Raw genomic sequence first — 17697 nt, 5'->3', positions numbered from 1 at the left:
ACTTTCTAGGTTTTGACGTTGATGACTTACATGTGCATCTTCATGCGGCTGGCAACAAGGTAGATGTGGACAAAGTGTGTGAGTGGTTGGATGACGATGAGGGTGATCCTGGGTATCAGTTCATGTGTGATATCGAGATTGCATCTTCAGCTACAGGATCAAGTACCTAGCTTGAAGATTCCAATGTGTATATCGAGGATGATGAGGGCTTCTCTTAATTCACCACTACTCCAGCCATCCCCAAGCTTAGCGCACTCCAGGAGCATGTCGAGTTCATTCAGGACTACCTTGAATACCCGGACTGCGACCTGGAGATAGGGCCCCTGGGACTTGTGGAGAAAGTGGGCGCTTTTAGGCAGCGTATCATCACTCGCCAGACTCGCTGTTCCTTACGTCAATCAACCATTGACACTTTCTTCGGCCCATGACCCCTGCTGTGCCCATCCCTGGCTCCATACCACTGCCTCACCAAGACAGGCCTTCCACCTCCAACCGACAGCCTAGCACATCGGCCATGGTGGAGTCACCACTGGATGTGAGTTTGCGACTTTCTTTAGAGTCATCTGCAGTGGGTAGTCAATCACCATGTTCCAGTGACATGTCCCTCAGCCGCCTGCAACACTTCTCTCGGACTCTGACAGTGAATAAACAGCAAAAACTCACCACTAGACCACACAGGAATTTACGGTGTTGTGCAGTGTTAAGAAAAGAATGTGCAGTGTTAAGAAATTAGAACTCAGAGTGACAAGGATTAAGTGCAGAGTGCTGCACTGATGAGTTTCAAGTGCAGCGCAAGGAAGAAAAGAATGCATAGTGTTAAAAAATTAGAATTCAGAGTGCAACGGCTTGAGTGGAGAGTGCAACACTGGTGAGTTTCAAGTGCAGTGCAACTTAGAAAAGAATGCGCAATTATGAAATTAGAATTAATTCAGATTGCAAAGGATTAAGTGCAATGCACCACTGGATTACTGTACGTGCTTCAGGTGCACCTTTGTACTGTCAGAGGCTGAGGGGAGATGGGTTAATCTTCGCGACAGCTACGGACATGTTGTAAGTACGCTGTACACTGCTAAATATTTTCCATACTTACCTCTTATTCCTCATTCTCTGGTTCTTTTTCATTTAGTTCATGCTTTCTGTTGCTTATTTGTGTGAATCAGGTCTTAACTCATTCACTGCATCATTGTTTGTTTATATGTACAGTTCCACCAATCCACGACCCCTACCTTATTCATCGAGTATGAGTCATTAACATTTGGAAGTTGTGCTAACAGATACGGCTCACGGATTTACACCCAACTAATTACCATTGCTTACACAAACAGCAGCTCGACATTAGGCCAGTATCATTCACCTTAAGTATGGTATTGCTGAAATGGTAACCATTATCTCTCCCCTCCCACCCTTCCCCCTCCTCCCCCACCATCTCTGAGTTAGCCACAGCCCACCCTCCTCAATGGCCACCACCCCCACTATCACCCCCCTACCCTTCCCTGCCTTCTCTCCCCCTCTCCCGGATAGTAACCTGTCAGCTAGAAGCGACCCTTCGCGTGTGTACCAGGGCTGAGTTAGTGTTTCCCCTTCATCTGCTCAGAACTGTACATCCTGTGTGCGGCAGTTTTCAAATATTTAGAAAAAATCTTAGAAAAATAATAATATTGTCAGAAGACAGAAAAAAAAAAAAAATCCCGAGTTCATTGGTATATAACACAATACAGCAAACAAAAAAATTACCTCCAGAACAGGTCTGTGAAGTATATAATAAATATTCCCTGTATGGTGGTGCCAGGTGAACGATGTGTTATGGTTGCACTGCGTCATCAGTGTCAATCTTGTGATCAGGTAAGGGGCAAATCAGTATCTGAACCATCACTGTCATCATTTAACAACGTATCACTATCATCAATACACTCATCCAGAGATTTCATCCAAGATTTGCTTGGGCTACTGCTAGCAGCGGCATGGAGATTTCGCACCAATACCTTCGGCATTTTGTAGGTAACCGAGATGAGCTCTGCCTCTGCTCCACTTAAAAATGCATAATCTGTGTATGGCAATATTCTATAGGGTGCCATGAGTTGCTAGCTGATTTATTTGGTGCCATTTCTGACGGCGGAATTTTTGAAAGGAGGAAATCATATATGATACAGCCGCAGTCAGAACCATTTAGACTCAGATATCATATATGAAACAGCCGCAGTCAATGGGTTAAATAGGTGCTGTGCATGTCCAGTAGGGAGTTGTTTAGGTGGTTTTCAGAGTTAGGTTGGGTCAGGATCCATAAGTGCTCAGGAGACATTTTCCGAGGTCATATATATATATATATATATATATATATATATATATATATATATATATATATATATATATATATATATATGGAGCCTCTGTGGTAAAGTGTGCGTTTTCGTACACTGAAGAACGAGGGTTCGCGCCCCGCCAGGGTAATTAAGTTTGGGAGCATTTTTCTGGCCACATACTGCATTGGCGGACACAAGGGGTGCTGTGGTTGAAGCAGTGTCGCCTACTATACAGTATACTTGCATCCAGTCGGCTTTGTGCGGGCCGATTACACTTGGTTCACAGACTACACACACATCCAAAGCCACTCCAACACAACAGTTACACTTATAAGCACTTCTCACCCTACATACAATCTCTACTAGACAGCCTAAGCCACTTGGTAGAGATACATTGGCTGTATCGTCCCCACTTCGGTAGGGATAGGCCGGTCCTGCAGTGGACACTCAAACGGCTGATGAGATGATATATATATATATATATATATATATATATATATATATATATATATATATATATATAAATATATATATAAATATATATATATATATATATATATATAGAGAGAGAGAGGGATATTGTTAATAATAGCATATGTCTGTAGTTGTGCATAAATATTCCATTTTCTGTTACTGTGGTCAAATATATCCCTTGCAAAGTTATGTGAAAAGCATACAAGAGGATACAGAAGTGAAACTGCGAAATAACTCACTAAGGATGGGGTGTTAAGAAAATCTCCTAAACCAAGGAGAAGACGGGTCATAGCTTGCATAGATGTTTGGGTCATTTTTCCAAACAATATTATTCTGACCTATACATATACCCTTGCGCCATTGTTGGGGCCACCTTTCAGTACTATACAGTTCCTATCTATACACGTGGCTACTACTACTACTATTACTACTACTACTGCTGCTACTACTGCCACTACTACTATCACTACTACTACAACTACTACTACCACTACTACTACTATTACTACTACTACTACTACTAATACTTTTTTTTTTTAAATTTCAAATCACCTCCATCCATTGATGAATTATATTGTGAAGATCAAAACCAACCTTGCTAATACAGTTAACCATTTGGAGTTGTAATGCGAAGATTAACACTGACCCTCATATTACAGTCGACATTCATCCAGGTCATAACAGAACTCTGCAGTTGACAGTTCTTCTCAGAAAGAACCTCTGTCAGTTTCGAGCAGAATTTCACTGCCTCTGGACCCATCACACCTGATGTTGTGAACACAAGGAGAGTGAGTCGACCGTGGTCACATTTGGATCCTTTTTTGATAATTTCTATTTTTTTCTTGTTCATTCCTTTTGTGCGCAGCTTCGAGAGACAGTTCGCGATGACATGCTGCCATGGGATCGAAAATCCTGATGTTGAAGAATGCCCTCTGCTCACGTGTCCAGAAACCTCGAGCACTGACATCCACTCTTGCATCATTTGATGTGTTTGCTGTTCTGTAGGTGAAGTGCTTGCCGTCCAGGGGTAGTAGAGCTGGCTCAATTGTGTCATCACGGCATATTTCCTTGAGCATTTTTGCAGTGAGGTCACGGACTTCATCTTAACGGATGTAAACATAGCCTCCCTTCTTGCATACCATTGCGTGGTTTGCATCAAAGGCAGTGCCACAGGCACAGTGCTGAGGTAGGTTCTGTATTGGCCACCCATATTTCAAGGCTATGGTGTCAATAAATTCTTGTTTCTTGAAGTACAAGCCTTTTGCCTTGAGAGGCAGGGTTGTCAGTCATTCAGTGCCCCAACATCCTGTGCAATTTCAACTCTTCTGCCCTGGTCTGGTGTGAGATGTTCGATTATGTGCTGCAGCTGATCCTTCTGTCTTGCTTCTCACTCCTTGCTTATCTGTGTCTTTATGTCTTTCTGTCTTTGGTGGTCTATTTCACTCGTCTCATCCTGGGCGCAAATCTGTAACAAGGATTTGGTGAGCCTGAGTTAATTTCTGTGTTCGTAGCTTGCCACGGCTGCGGGATATATAATGCCAAGGCCTCCCATCCTGGGTGGGAGTGCTAGAATGTCCCTCTCTTCTGGTGTGGGGATGTGGCAATTCCTTAGAGATGGGAGGAATGAATCCCCGATAGCATCCTCCAGAGGCTGAAGCGGTAACTTGATGTCTGGTATGGTCCTCATCACGAAGGTTCACTTGTGCATTACGCCATAGGTAAATGAGCTGTATGCTGCATGGGGTTCTGTTTTTGCGTGGCTGGATAATACATGAAATTCTTCTTCCCATGTCTTTACCTTATGACTCACATATTAGTCTTTGAATTTCTTAGTTCCAATCATAGCGCATAGATGCCTCTGACCTTCCTTGGTCACTATCATGTTTGTGCCTCTAAAGGCTTCCTGTGCATCTTGATAGTAATCTGGTTTCACGATCAAGATGGACTTACTTGCATTAGGGTAGTAACCTATTTCAGGGCCGTGAGATGTTACAAGGTCCCACCATTTCCTCACATCCTCAGTCTTGCCAGCACCCGTGAGATCATCTGCATAGGCTACCTGTTTTACATTGGTGGCCTCGTATTTGATCTATTGTTGCAGTACTGTCACAGTCAGGGTGTACATGGCCATGGTGACTGGGTGCCCCTGGTTAGTTCCTTCTGTGGACTGGATTACACCAATATCGTGAGCAGATGTCTTACCCACAATGTAGAGGTCTGCTGGTTCTTTGTAGGTGTTTTCCACATATTGGGCAAATGCTGGGCATTTAAAGTTGATGTTGTGCAGCATTGCCTCCCGGTTGTTGGAATTAAATGCACTTGAGGCATCAACTAATAATACTGCCTGACAGTCCTCTTCCTCAAATATTTTCCTCATAGAGTGAACTGCTGCCGCACCTTCTGCCTGCTGGCCTGCACACACCTGGAGGTTGCCAATTGCCTGCTTCACATCATCTTTCACTGCCTCCATGATGCATTTTCCTATAATCCATCTTAAGACTTCACCCACCCTGATGGGCCTGCATCCAGGATTCTTATCAAGAGGGATTAGTCTGCAAGCCGGCAGTGTTTCGATGTTACTGCACTGACTTGAAGCCAGCTTCCTCGCCAGTGAGGCAATGATGTTACATAGGTCTGTTGCTGCCTCCCCAAACTTGATGTTACTGAGGATTACTCGCCAAAATTTTGCATCCAGGCCTGACGGTCCTGCCCCTTCCTGTGTGCGCATTGCCTTCCGCCACACCATATCTCCAGTTATCCTGTCATATATGATGGGACTGGGAGGAGTGTACTGGCCGTCAAGCTTTGACTGGGCACTTGCTTGTCGTGCAGTTTTTTTTTTTTTTTTTTTTTTGATGTTGCATCGTTCCATCTTTTAGGTCAAGTACTCCGTTTGGTGATTCGGCTGACAGGGATCTTGTCGCCATCGAGACTTTCCCCTGTCTCATCTTGCTGCCAAAAATCCTTGCCACATCGTGGGTATTCTGATTTCTTCTGTCTAGGTAGTTTATTCTCATCTGCAAGGCCCTTGCTTCCTCAAGCAGGATGTCGATTTCACCTCTTGTCCATGTTTTAACCAGCCTTTGGATGGCCTTAATATTTTCTGCAAAGCCAGCTATTGGGCGGGTCTTGTTGAGGAAGAGATGTGGTATCAGTGCAAGGACCTTAAAAGAGAATGAGGCAATGGGTGAGTTATTGTTGTAATTGGCTATCAGGCGAGTGATTTCCTTGATCATGTCAACTGAAGCATTGCATTTGGGAGGTTCGAAAAGGTTACTTGACGACCATCCAACTATTTCATTATACGTGGTGTTCACCCAGGTTACTGCATTTTCTCTGGATTTGCCCATCCAGTATGCGGGTTGACCTTCTTACACAGACCTGTGAGGCTGTTCTGCTTCCTCGTTGTTTGTGTCACTACCGTTCTGGGGACGTATAATACCTGGATGATTCCCTCTTTCATGCACTCCTCTATTGTGGTCCTCATTATGAGTTTCATTTCTATCATAAACATCCAGTTATTCCTCACCCCCAGCTTCACTACTATTCACTTCCCCATGGTGATTTAACCCACCCAGCACTTCCATATCTCTCGCATCTTGGCGCCCATCCCTATCCTTCGCCTCACCACGGGGTCTTTCACCACCACGCATGTCCGTGTGATCGTGCATATTGTCGGTGACCGCCCCATCAATTTCCATGTCACCAATCTGTCGCCTGCCATGTTGGAAGCGGTCAAGTGCCGCTTCTGATGGGCTGTGATTCCCTAACACATCCATACAGAAAGGTCCCAGCCTACAGTATGTACACGGCGACCAGTCTGTCGGACATGAGCACATGATATGCTTCCTACTGGAACACTGACAGCAATACTGTGGCGTGGTCATGGTGTTAATAAAGTTTATAAACTGTTGAAGAGTATTAATAACAATAATTATGGCTACTTTTTGTGGTACTTTTAATGTAAATTAATTTTAATGTTACTAGAACTACTGTTTTACTATACGATTCTTAAATTTAGATTTGATATAAATGAAAAAATATGCCTGTTTTACTTCTATTTTTGCAGGTAATATGATGAAGTTATGAAACAGTTTGCCCGTTCTTCTCTAGTTTTGCATATCACTTATTATCTAATTGGTTTGTCCTATACTAATAATCGACTGAACTGATACTGTTATATTATAAAGTTTGATATGAAGTAAAACAACGCTTCTTTGTTTAAGGGTTGAATAGGTGGCCAATGGGTGTGATGCAATACTGTGGAGCCTTGTTTATTGGTCATGGGTCTTCAGGCGCTACGGTGTATGGGTGAGGGTGGTGTGTGGTGTAGCGGCAGTGTGTGTGTGTGTGTGTGTGTGTGTGTGTGTGTGTGTGTGTGTGTGTGTGTGTGTGTATTGTTTAGTGATATTGGGTCTTCAGACGTTATGGTATAGGGGTGAGAGTGGTGTGGTGTGTGGTGTTGGGACAGTGTGTGTGTGTGTGTATGTTCTTACCTAATTGTTCTTACCTAATTGTATCTTTACAGGAATGAGTCAAGCTCGTACTGTCCCGTGTCTTAAACCATATTTATCGTACATATCCTTAAATATGTGAATTGTTTTGGCACACACTATTTCATTCGGTAGTGCATTCCATTGATCAATTGCTCTGTTTGGGAAACTGAATTTCCTTACGTCTTTATCACCTCTCTTCTTATGCAATTTTTTTGCAGTGTCCTCTTGCTGATGCTTCTCCATATGTTAAGTAATCATTTATGTCTATTTTCTCCTTTCCTGATATGCATTTATATAGCATTATCATGTCACCTCTTTTCCTTCTCTCCTGTAGTGTTGGTAGATTCAGTTTATTTAGTCTTTCTTCGTAGCTTAGGTCCCTTAAGATTGGTATCCATCTTGTAGCGGCCCTTTGAACTTTTTCAATCTTGTCTACAGTATGTGCTTTTTGAGATGAGGACTCCAGACTACTGATGCATATTCCAGGGTTGGTCTAATGAATGATGTTATTATCCTTCTTAGCATGTCTTCATTTATGTATATGAATGCTATTCTCATATTTGCAAGCAGTGTATACATGTTCCGTACCTTCTCGTTGATGTGGTCAGCCGGAGATAGTCTGTTATTGATAATCACACCTAGGTCTTTCTCTCTTTCTGATGTGTATAGGGTTTTATTTCCTAACTTATAATCCCAATCAGGTCTTTTTCCACTTTTACTAAACTTGATTACATGACACTTGTCCACATTGAATTCCATTTGCCATGTACTACTCCATTCATGAAGTTTATTTAATTCTTCTTGTAGCTCTTTACAAGAGTCTGTGTTAGTAATTCTCCTTTGTATTTTTGCATCATCTGCAAACATATTCAGATAGCTCTCATTTCCAGTGTTACTGTTTATATTATTTATACACACTAAAAACATGATTGGTGCCAGCACTGAACCCACTAGTCACTTCTTTCCATGATGAGTAGTTTCCTCTTAGTACTGTCCTCATTTCTCTTTTTATGAGAAAGTCTTGCATCCAGCAAAACCGTTTGCCTCGAATTCCTCCTTGATGGTACAGTTTCCATAAAAGTCTTTGGTGTGGTACTGTGTCAAAAGCTTTCTTGAAATCTAAATAGATACTGTCCACCCATCCTTCCCTTTCCTGTATTGTGTTTGTTACTCTGTCATAGTAGCTCAACAGATTAGTAACACATGATTTTCCTTTTCTGAAACCAAACTGTCTTTCTGTTATCATACTGTGTTCTTCTAGATGATTTACCCAAGCCTTTCTTATAAGTTTTTCTAATACCTTGCTTACAACACTGGTCAGTGATACTGGTCGGTAGTTGAGTGGATTTTGTCTATTTCCTTTCTTGAATAAGGGGACAATATTTGCTTTTTTTTTTTCCAAATATCAGGTAGTTTACCTTGACTCAAGGATTTCTTGAAAATTAAAAATAATGGTTTACTTAACTCCTTTGCACATTCTCGTAATACCCAACATGAAATTTCATCAGGACCACTTGCTTTTCCTCTGTCTAATCTACTTAACTCCTCCTGTATTACTTTTTCTGCTATTTGTATATCTGGTAGTATGTGTGGACATGCATGTTCCACATAGTCCCTCTCAAATTTTGTTTCTTCTGTAAAAACTAATTGGAAATTCTTATTTAGTGCTTCACAAATATCTTTCTCTTGTGTATAAGTGATTCCCTCGTCCGTAATGGATTGTATTATATCATTTACTTTAGTTTTGCTTCTGATATAGCTGTAAAACGGCTTTGGTTGATCACTACTTTTATTTATTATATCCTCCTCAAACTGTTTTTGGGCTTCCCTCCTTATTCTTGTATAGTCGTTTCTTGCCTGTTTGTAATTATTATACGTCCTTTCACTATTGTGTCTTCTGTATCTATTCCACAACAAATCTCTTCTTTCTTTTGATTTTTTACATTCTGTATTGAACCATTTCTGTATTTTCTTATCTGCTTCTTTGTGCTGTGGGATGTACTTCTGGACTCCTATTTCATAATATTCACAAAATTTTTTATATACAGCATTTAAATCTTGTCCTCTAAGCTCATTTTCCCAATCAACTTCTAAGAAATACTTCTTTAGGTCTTGATAATTTCCCTTTTTATAGTTTAGGCTCTTTTTGTAACTATCATTGCTGTTTACTATGTCATATGCTATCCTGAAGTTATAATTTAGTACTGCATGATCGCTTTTGCCGAGTGGAGGGTGATATATTAAACTGTCAATATCATTTTCTTGCCTTGTAAATATTAGATCTAGCACTGAAGGTACATCAAGTCCTCTTTTCCTGGTGGTTTCCCTCACATGTTGCGTTAAGAAAAACTCTTGTACGAGATCCAGGAGCTTTTGGTCTCAACAGCTTTCTTGGCTATTTATATCTAGAGTATTCCAATTTATATTTGTATTGAAGTCCCCAGTTAGTATAATTCTTTCCGATTTCTCTTCCATTTTATGTAGCAATGATCTTACACTCTGAATTGCACTCACTGCCAGGTCCTCATATTCGTCTCTTTCCCATGTATTTGATCTGGGTGGCATGTACAAATTGGCTACAATTACTTTCCCTTCAGATGTGTCGATCTCTACTGCAATCAGTTCTACTTGTGATGGTATATCTAGTTTTATTTCTTGGACTTTTCGATTTTTCTTAGTTAATATTATAATTCCTCCTTTTTTTAAATATCTGTCTCTTCTCCATATATTGTATTCCTCTAAGTTTAGTATGTCATTTGATATCATTGGTATTAATTTTGTTTCAGTTAGGCATATTATTTGTGGTTCATTTTCTCTGACATAATCATTCATCTCTAGTAATTTAGATACCATTCCATCCACATTTGAGTACATCAACTTTATCATCTTGTTTATATACTGTACTTGTCATGACATGGTTCTACTACCTTCCTCCTTTTTCTTCCATCATGTTTGTGTACCACTTTCGTACCTGCAATCCTATTACTTTGTAAAAAAATTGCTTCTTCTCCTCTTCTGTGTGTGTGTGTGTGTGTGTGTGTGTGTGTGTGTGTGTGTGTGTGTGTGTGTGTGTGTGTTGTTTAGTGATATTGGGTCTTCAGACGTTATGGTATAGGGGTGAGAGTGGTGTGGTGTGTGGTGTTGGGACAGTGTGTGTGTGTGTGTGTGTGTGTGTGTGTGTGTGTGTGTGTGTGTGTGTGTGTGTGTGTGTGTGTGTGTGTGTGTTGTGACATGTGATGTGTGATGTGTGCTTGTGGTGTGTTGTGGGGGTAAGATGGAGGCACCTTGGTTTACTAAGGCATATTGGCATTAACAATGTTTATTTATTGTTTGTTTTGATTATAAGATTGTGACAGAGGATTTTGAGAGGGTTGAGTAAGTAGTTCTAGTTTGTAATTTTATGGAGTTTACATTAGCCCTATTATACTGAAATTATATTAAAATTACTCTTATTACTACTGTACTTAATAATTATAGTGTATTTAACACTAGGGTACTATGCTACTACTACTACTACTACTACTACTACTACTACTACTTCTACTACTGTAGTACTACTGGTCAATGCACGTCATTGGAGTGAAGGCGTTAACATTAATAACAAGGGGCCAGAACTGACTCTTTTGTACCCTATGTCATGCTCAGCCATAATACCTGTAGTGGATGCAGACGGTGAAGAGAATTGAAAAATTTCTGTTACGTACAATACAGAGTTACTATTTTTTTTTTTTTTTTTAACAGTGCCCTGTCGTATAGAATTCCATTATGTCTGATGCTGTACTACGAAGAATAGGAAGTGTTACATATAGGCAGGCCTTTTCCATGTGTACAGTTATTTTATGTGATGGAGATTGATTTTTATGTTAGTACTATTAAACAGGAGACTTATAATGGAGGAAAAAGGAGAGGAAGAAGAGAATGGGAGGTGAGGGAAGGGAAGCAGGAGGAGAGAAGAAGGGGGAGGAGATAGATGCGAGAGGGAGGTGGAGTAAAGGGAAGACAGAATGGGAGATTTATGAAGGGGGCAAGAAGACGTGAAAGAAGAAGGGGAAGGAGAGGTTGAGGAAAGAGTAGGGGAGAAGGGAGAAGGAAGATACAGAGATGAGGTAGGGGAGGCAGGAGGAGTGAGAGTAATTCACGCTAATCTTTCCTCATCTACTGTTCTTCATGCTAATCTTTCCACGTCTACTGTTCATGCTAATCTTTCAACATCCATTGTTCTTCATGCTGATCAAAATCCGAGTCACAAGAGAATTAATGACTTTTTTTTTTTTTAAAATCCGGGCGATGCTGTTGTTTTATACCTCCTTCTCGGGTTTCCTCTCATTCTCCTTCCCCATCCCTACTCTCCCCCCACTCCTCCCCGTAGCGACATGACAGCACACAGCATTTGAACACCAATGTAAGTTACATGACGTCTGAAATTAAGAACTTCGCCATCATCATCGTTACTTCTCTCTCTCTCTCTCTCTCTCTCTCTCTGTATGATGTCTGATGTTAACAATAATTTCATCATTACTCCCCCCCCCTCTCTCTCTCTCTGTAGGAGGGGTGAGTGAGGGTGCAGAAAATCCGGACAAGGCAATAAGACAGTGGATGGCCTAATCAACATCATATCCAGTAAAATGGACCACACACTCATTCATTCACCATTTCAGCCCACGTAATCCTGGTGGTAATTGATACGGACACTTATTGAAGACATAGCATCACATATACCCATCGATAGTGTCAATAAAAAAGTCAAATTAAGAATTTAACAAAAAGTCATACTGAAGAGCCTATCCTTTTCATGGACATGGGATACGGCAGGTAGGAAGGTTGGTAGGTGGGTGAATAGGTAGGTAGGCAACAAGCAAGGTAGGTAGAGAAATTGGTTTTATTATTCTCAGTGAGACATAGTAGCCTGATTGTGATAATAACTGGCAACCCGGCAGGAGGCGAGATAAGGGACACTACAGAGAGAAGGGAGGGGGGGGGGAGGGTAAGTGAGAGAGAGAGGTGCCAACTCCGTACCTTCTTTACTCCTGCACAGTTGTTGACTTTATGCACGGTGTTTTATCCGCCCCTGTTTAGGGTACAACTCTCATGTGTGGGGAGGCTCCCCACATACAGCTCTTCTCAATAGGGTGGCGTCAAAGGCTTTTCGTCTCATCAACTCTCCTCCTCTTACTGGCTTCCTTCAGCCTCTGTCACTTCGCAGCACTGTTGCATATTTATCTTTTTTCTATCGCTACTTCAATGGTCGCTGCTCCTCTGAACTGTCTGCTTGCATCCCTCCACCTCTTCGACTCCCAGTCCTTCATTTATGCAACAGGTCAACTCTGGAACTGTCTCCCTCTGTCTGTATTTCCTACTTCCTATGACCTCCAGTCTTTCAAAAGCAGTGTGTCCATGCATCTCGAAATGAACGGATCTTGAATTTGGCTCTCTTTTGTATTGTTTTTGCTTTTTCTAGGAAGGAACGGTTTGCGGGCTCCTGGCCTTTGGTTCCTTCTTTCTTGCATATTAAAACAAAAATTCTTTTGTTCTATCTTTTGGTTCGGACAGTAGTTTGGGCCACATCTGAGTACTGTTCAGTTCTAAGCTAAACACGTAGCTATTACTACTACTACTACTACTACTACTACTGCTGCTGCTGCTGCTGCTGCTGCTGCTACTACTACCACTACTACTACTACTACTCCAAGTCAACACACGTTATTGGAGTGAAGGCGTTAAGTAACAAGGGGCCAAAACTGACCCACTTTTTCTCTCTGTCATGCTCGAGCATAAGGTCAGTGCTGGAAGCAGCGGGTGCAGAGAATTAAATAGTTTATATAACGTACGGTACAAAGTTGCTTTTTTTCTTTTTTTTTTACTGTATGCTGTCCTATAGAATACGTGTATGTCTGATCCTTTATTGGAATGAATAGGAACTGTTGCATAATTTGGCCGAGCCTTTCCATGTGTACAGCTGTGTTATGTAAAGGAGTTTATCTGTTAGTACTATAAAACAAGAGACTATTAATGAAGGAAGAAGGAGAGGTAGAGGAGAATGGGAGGTGTGGAAGGGACGCAGGAGGAGAGAGAGAGAAGAAGGGGAAGGAGATAGATGGGACTGGGACGTGGAGAAGAAAAGGAAGGAAAGAATGGGAAATTTATGAAGACAGCAAGGAGACGTGAAAGAAGGGAAAGGAGAGGTAGGGGAAAGAGTCGGGGAGAAGGAGGAGGTAAGATAAAGAGATGAGGGAGGCAAGGCATGAGGAGCGAGGGGAGGGAGGAGGAGTGAGGGAGGAAGAGATAGGTGAAAGACAGGAAAGGGTTAAGGAGAACGGATAAAAGGAGGCGGAGGAGACGGAGGAAAGCGGAGGAGAGAGCAAAGGGAAGAGAGGCTCAAAAAGGGGTGAAGTGAGGGGTAAGGGAGTACAGGCAAGTGCAATGAAGGAAGAGAGAAAAGAACAAATTGAAGAAAATGATAGAGGGTTGCGGAGCGTTTTATAGGGTATGATATGGAAAATTACAGCAGCAGCAGCAGCGCAGCAGCACCAGCAGCAGCAGCAGCAGCAGCAGCAGTAGTAGTAGTAGTAGTGGGTAGTGAAGTGAGAGGATATGTGCCAGGTGCTCCATAATATCGTCTCATTTACATAGTAAACATGATTGTGGGCTCTTAGAAATTGATACCCACTCCAGCATGAAGTGGATACTGATGCATATGTGAAAGAAAATCTTAAATATCAGTTATATAAAGCTTGGAAAATGTGAAAAAGTGTTAACATTACAGTGTGAGGGGGAGGAAGGGTGTGTGTGTGTGTGTGTGTGTGTGTGTGTGTGTGTGTGTGTGTGTGTGTGTGTGTGTGTGTGTGTGTGTGTGTGTGTGTGTGTGTGTGTGTGTGTGTGTGTGTGTGTGTGTGTGTGTGTGTGTGTGTGTGTGTGTGTGTGTGTGTGTGTGTGTGTGTGTGTGTGTGTGTGTGTGTGTGTGTGTGTGTGTGTGTGTGTGTGTGTGTGTGTGTGTGTGTGTGTGTGTGTGTGTAGGGACGTTTGGCGAGCATGATGCTGACCTGAGAGGTTATCAGGACTGCAGTCAACACCATTACAATATATCATCAACCATCCGGGACCCACCACTACATGTGCGCTGCCTCACACACCCACAATATAAGTATACCCCACCCCCACTTACAAAATAAGTACCTTTCTGAAGCCTATTTTTCAATTATTAACTTTAACAATGAGACGTGGGATGCCTGTCACACACCTCTTGCTCACTCCATTATCCTTGGAGCACTAACTCCCTTTCGCTAACACATCAGCTGTTACCACACACTGAATATTACCCACTGATCACTAGCATACACACCACCTAATAATACTATTTATAAACGCTGTATAAACACTAAATATAACGACAACTACCACAAACTATACAACAATCTCCTACATACACACCACCAGCATAGCCAGGTGGTATAGAAGTGTGGTATACAAAAACATTTAGGTAGGGAATCTTACACACACCTTAGATGACACTGTATTGTAAACACATCATACATACAGACACACATACAATGACTATTCTTAAATTGCTATGAAATATACTGTACATAGAAGCTGATCATATAAATATATAGCCAATCACAGTAGATAAGTCAATAATTTAATAATAAATAGCATAGTAATAATTAAAACTTTAATTTTAATATATAAAATTGATAAATATAACTTCAATTAAAAATAAATTTAAGCATAGTACCCAAGTTTTAAATGCAATATTCTTAATCAATACAATAGTAATGTAATAAGGGTAATTTTATTATAATGTCAATATAATAGGGCTAATGTCAACTCCATAAAATTAAAAACTAGAACTACTTACTCAGCCCTCTCAAAATGCTCTATCACAATCTTGTAATCAAAACAAATACTAAACAAACCTTGTTAATGCCAATGTGCCATAGTGAACACACACACACACACACACACACACACACACACACACACACACACACACACACACACACACACACAGTCCCAACACCACACACCGCACCACTCTCACCCCTATATCATAACGTCCGAAGACCCAATATCACTAAACAAAACACACACACACACACACACACACACACACACACACACACACACACACACACACACACACCACCCTCACCCCTACACCGTAACGCCTGAAGACCCATTACCAATAAACAAGGCTCACAGCACTGCATCACATCCCTTGGCCACCTATTCAATCCTTAAACAAAGAATCGTTGTTTTACTTCATATCAGATTTTAAATACGGTACATAACAGTATCAGTTCAGTCGATTATTAGTATAACACAAACCAATTAGATAATAACTGATACGGAACACTAGAGAAAAACTGGCAAACTGCTCCATAACTTCATTATATTATCTGCAAAAATAGAAGTAAAACAGGCACGGTCTTCATTTATATCAATCTAAATTTAGGAACCGTATAATAAAACAGTAGTTCTAGTAACATTATATTTAATTTTCATTTAACATTACTACAAAAAGTAGCTATAATTATTATTATCAATACTGTACCACAGTATGAAAACTTTAACACCATGGCCACGCCACAGTATTGTTGTCAGTGCTCCAGTAGGCAGCATAAGTGTATCAGGTGCTCATGTGCAAGAGACAGGTTGTCGTGTACATACTGTAGGATGGAACGTTTCTGTATGAATGTGTTAGGGAATCACAGCCCACCAGAAGCGGCACTTGACCACTTCCAACATGGCAGGCGACTGATTGGTGACATAGAAATTGATGGGGCGGTCACTGACAATATGCACGATCACACGGACATGCGTGGTGGTGAAAGACCCCGTGGTGAAGCGAGGGATAGGGATGGACGCCAAGATGCGAGAGATACGGAAGTCCTGGGTGGGTTAAATCACCATGGGGAAGTGAATAGTAGTGAAGTTGGGGATGAGGAACATCAGGAAGTTTATGATAGAAATAAAACTCAGGATGAAGATCACTACAGAGGAGTGCATGAAAGAGGGAATCATCCAGGTATTATACGTCCTCAGAACGGTAGTGACACAAATAACGAGGAAGCAGAACAGCCTCACAGGTCTGTGCGAGAAGGTCGTCCCATATACTGGATGGGCAAATCCCGAGAATATGCAGTAACCTGGGTGAACACCACATATAATGAAATGGTTGTCAAGTAACCTTTTCGAACCTCCGGAATGCAATGGCACAACTGACATGATCAAGGAAATCACTTGCCTGATAGCCAATTACAACAATAACTCACCCATTTCCTCATTCTCTCTTAAGGTCCTCGTACTGATACCACATCTCTTCCTCAACAAGACCCGCCCAATAGCTTGCATTGCAGAAAATATTAAGGTCATCCAAAGGTGGGTTGAAACATGGACAAGAGGTGAAATCGACAACCTACTTGAGGAAGCAAGGGCCTTGCAGATGAGAATAAACAACCGAGGCAGAAGAAATCCGAATACCCACGATGACGCAAGGATTTTTGGCAGCATGATGAGACAAGGGATGGTCTCGATGACAACAAGATCCCTGTCAGCTGAATCACCAAACGGAGTACTTGACCTGACAGATGAAACAATGCAACAACTAAAAGAAAAACACCCGACTGCACAACAAGCAAAAGCTCAGTCAAAACTTGACGGCAAGTACACTCCTCCCAGTCCCATCACATATGACAGGATAACTGGAGATTTGGTGTGGCAGAAGGCAATGCACACACAGTAAGGGGCAGGACCGTCAGGCCTGGATGCAAAATTTTGGCGAATAATCCTCAGTAACATCAAGTTTGGGGAGGCAGCAACAGACCTATGTAATACCATTGCCTCACTGGCGAGAAAGCTAGCTTCAGGTCAGTGCAGTAACATCGAAGCACTGACGGCTTGCAGACTAATCCCTCTTGATAAGAATCCTGGATTCAGGTCCATTGGGGTGGGTGAAGCCTTAAGACGGATTATTGGAAAATGCATCATGGAGGTGGTGAAAGATGATGTGAAGCAGGCAGTTGGCAACCTCCAAGTGTGTGCAGGCCAGCAGGCAGGAGGTGAGGCAGCAGTTTACTCCATGAGGAAAATATATGAGGAAGAGGACTGTCAGGCAGTATTATTAGTTGATGCCTCAAATGCATTTAATTCTATCAACCGGGAGGCAATGCTGCACAACATCAACGTTAAATGCCCAGCATTTGCCCAATATGTGGAAAACACCTACAAAGAACCAGCAGACCTCTACATTGTGGGTAAGACAGCTGCTCACGATGTCGGTGTAATCCAGTCCACAGAAGGAACTACCCAGGGGGACCCCGTTGCCATGGCTATGTACGCCCTGGCGATGACAGTGCTGCAACAACGGATCAAATACGAGGCCACCAATGTAAAACAGGTAGCCTATGGAGATGATCTCAAGGGTGCTG

The 17697-nt window shown here is 41.8% G+C and overlaps 1 pseudogene; it reads left to right on the top strand.

The window, feature by feature from the left end:
* The first annotated feature begins 424 nt into the window (after nt 1-424).
* LOC145395705 (uncharacterized) overlaps nt 425-17697 on the top strand; it is a 25539-nt pseudogene continuing 8266 nt past the window's right edge.

This window comes from Coenobita brevimanus, chromosome 33 (assembly GCF_032717465.1).
Source record: "Coenobita brevimanus isolate Jiangsu-jjx chromosome 33, ASM3271746v2, whole genome shotgun sequence".
Taxonomy (NCBI): Eukaryota; Metazoa; Arthropoda; class Malacostraca; order Decapoda; family Coenobitidae; genus Coenobita; species Coenobita brevimanus.
This window is presented reverse-complemented; position numbering and strand designations above follow the sequence as displayed.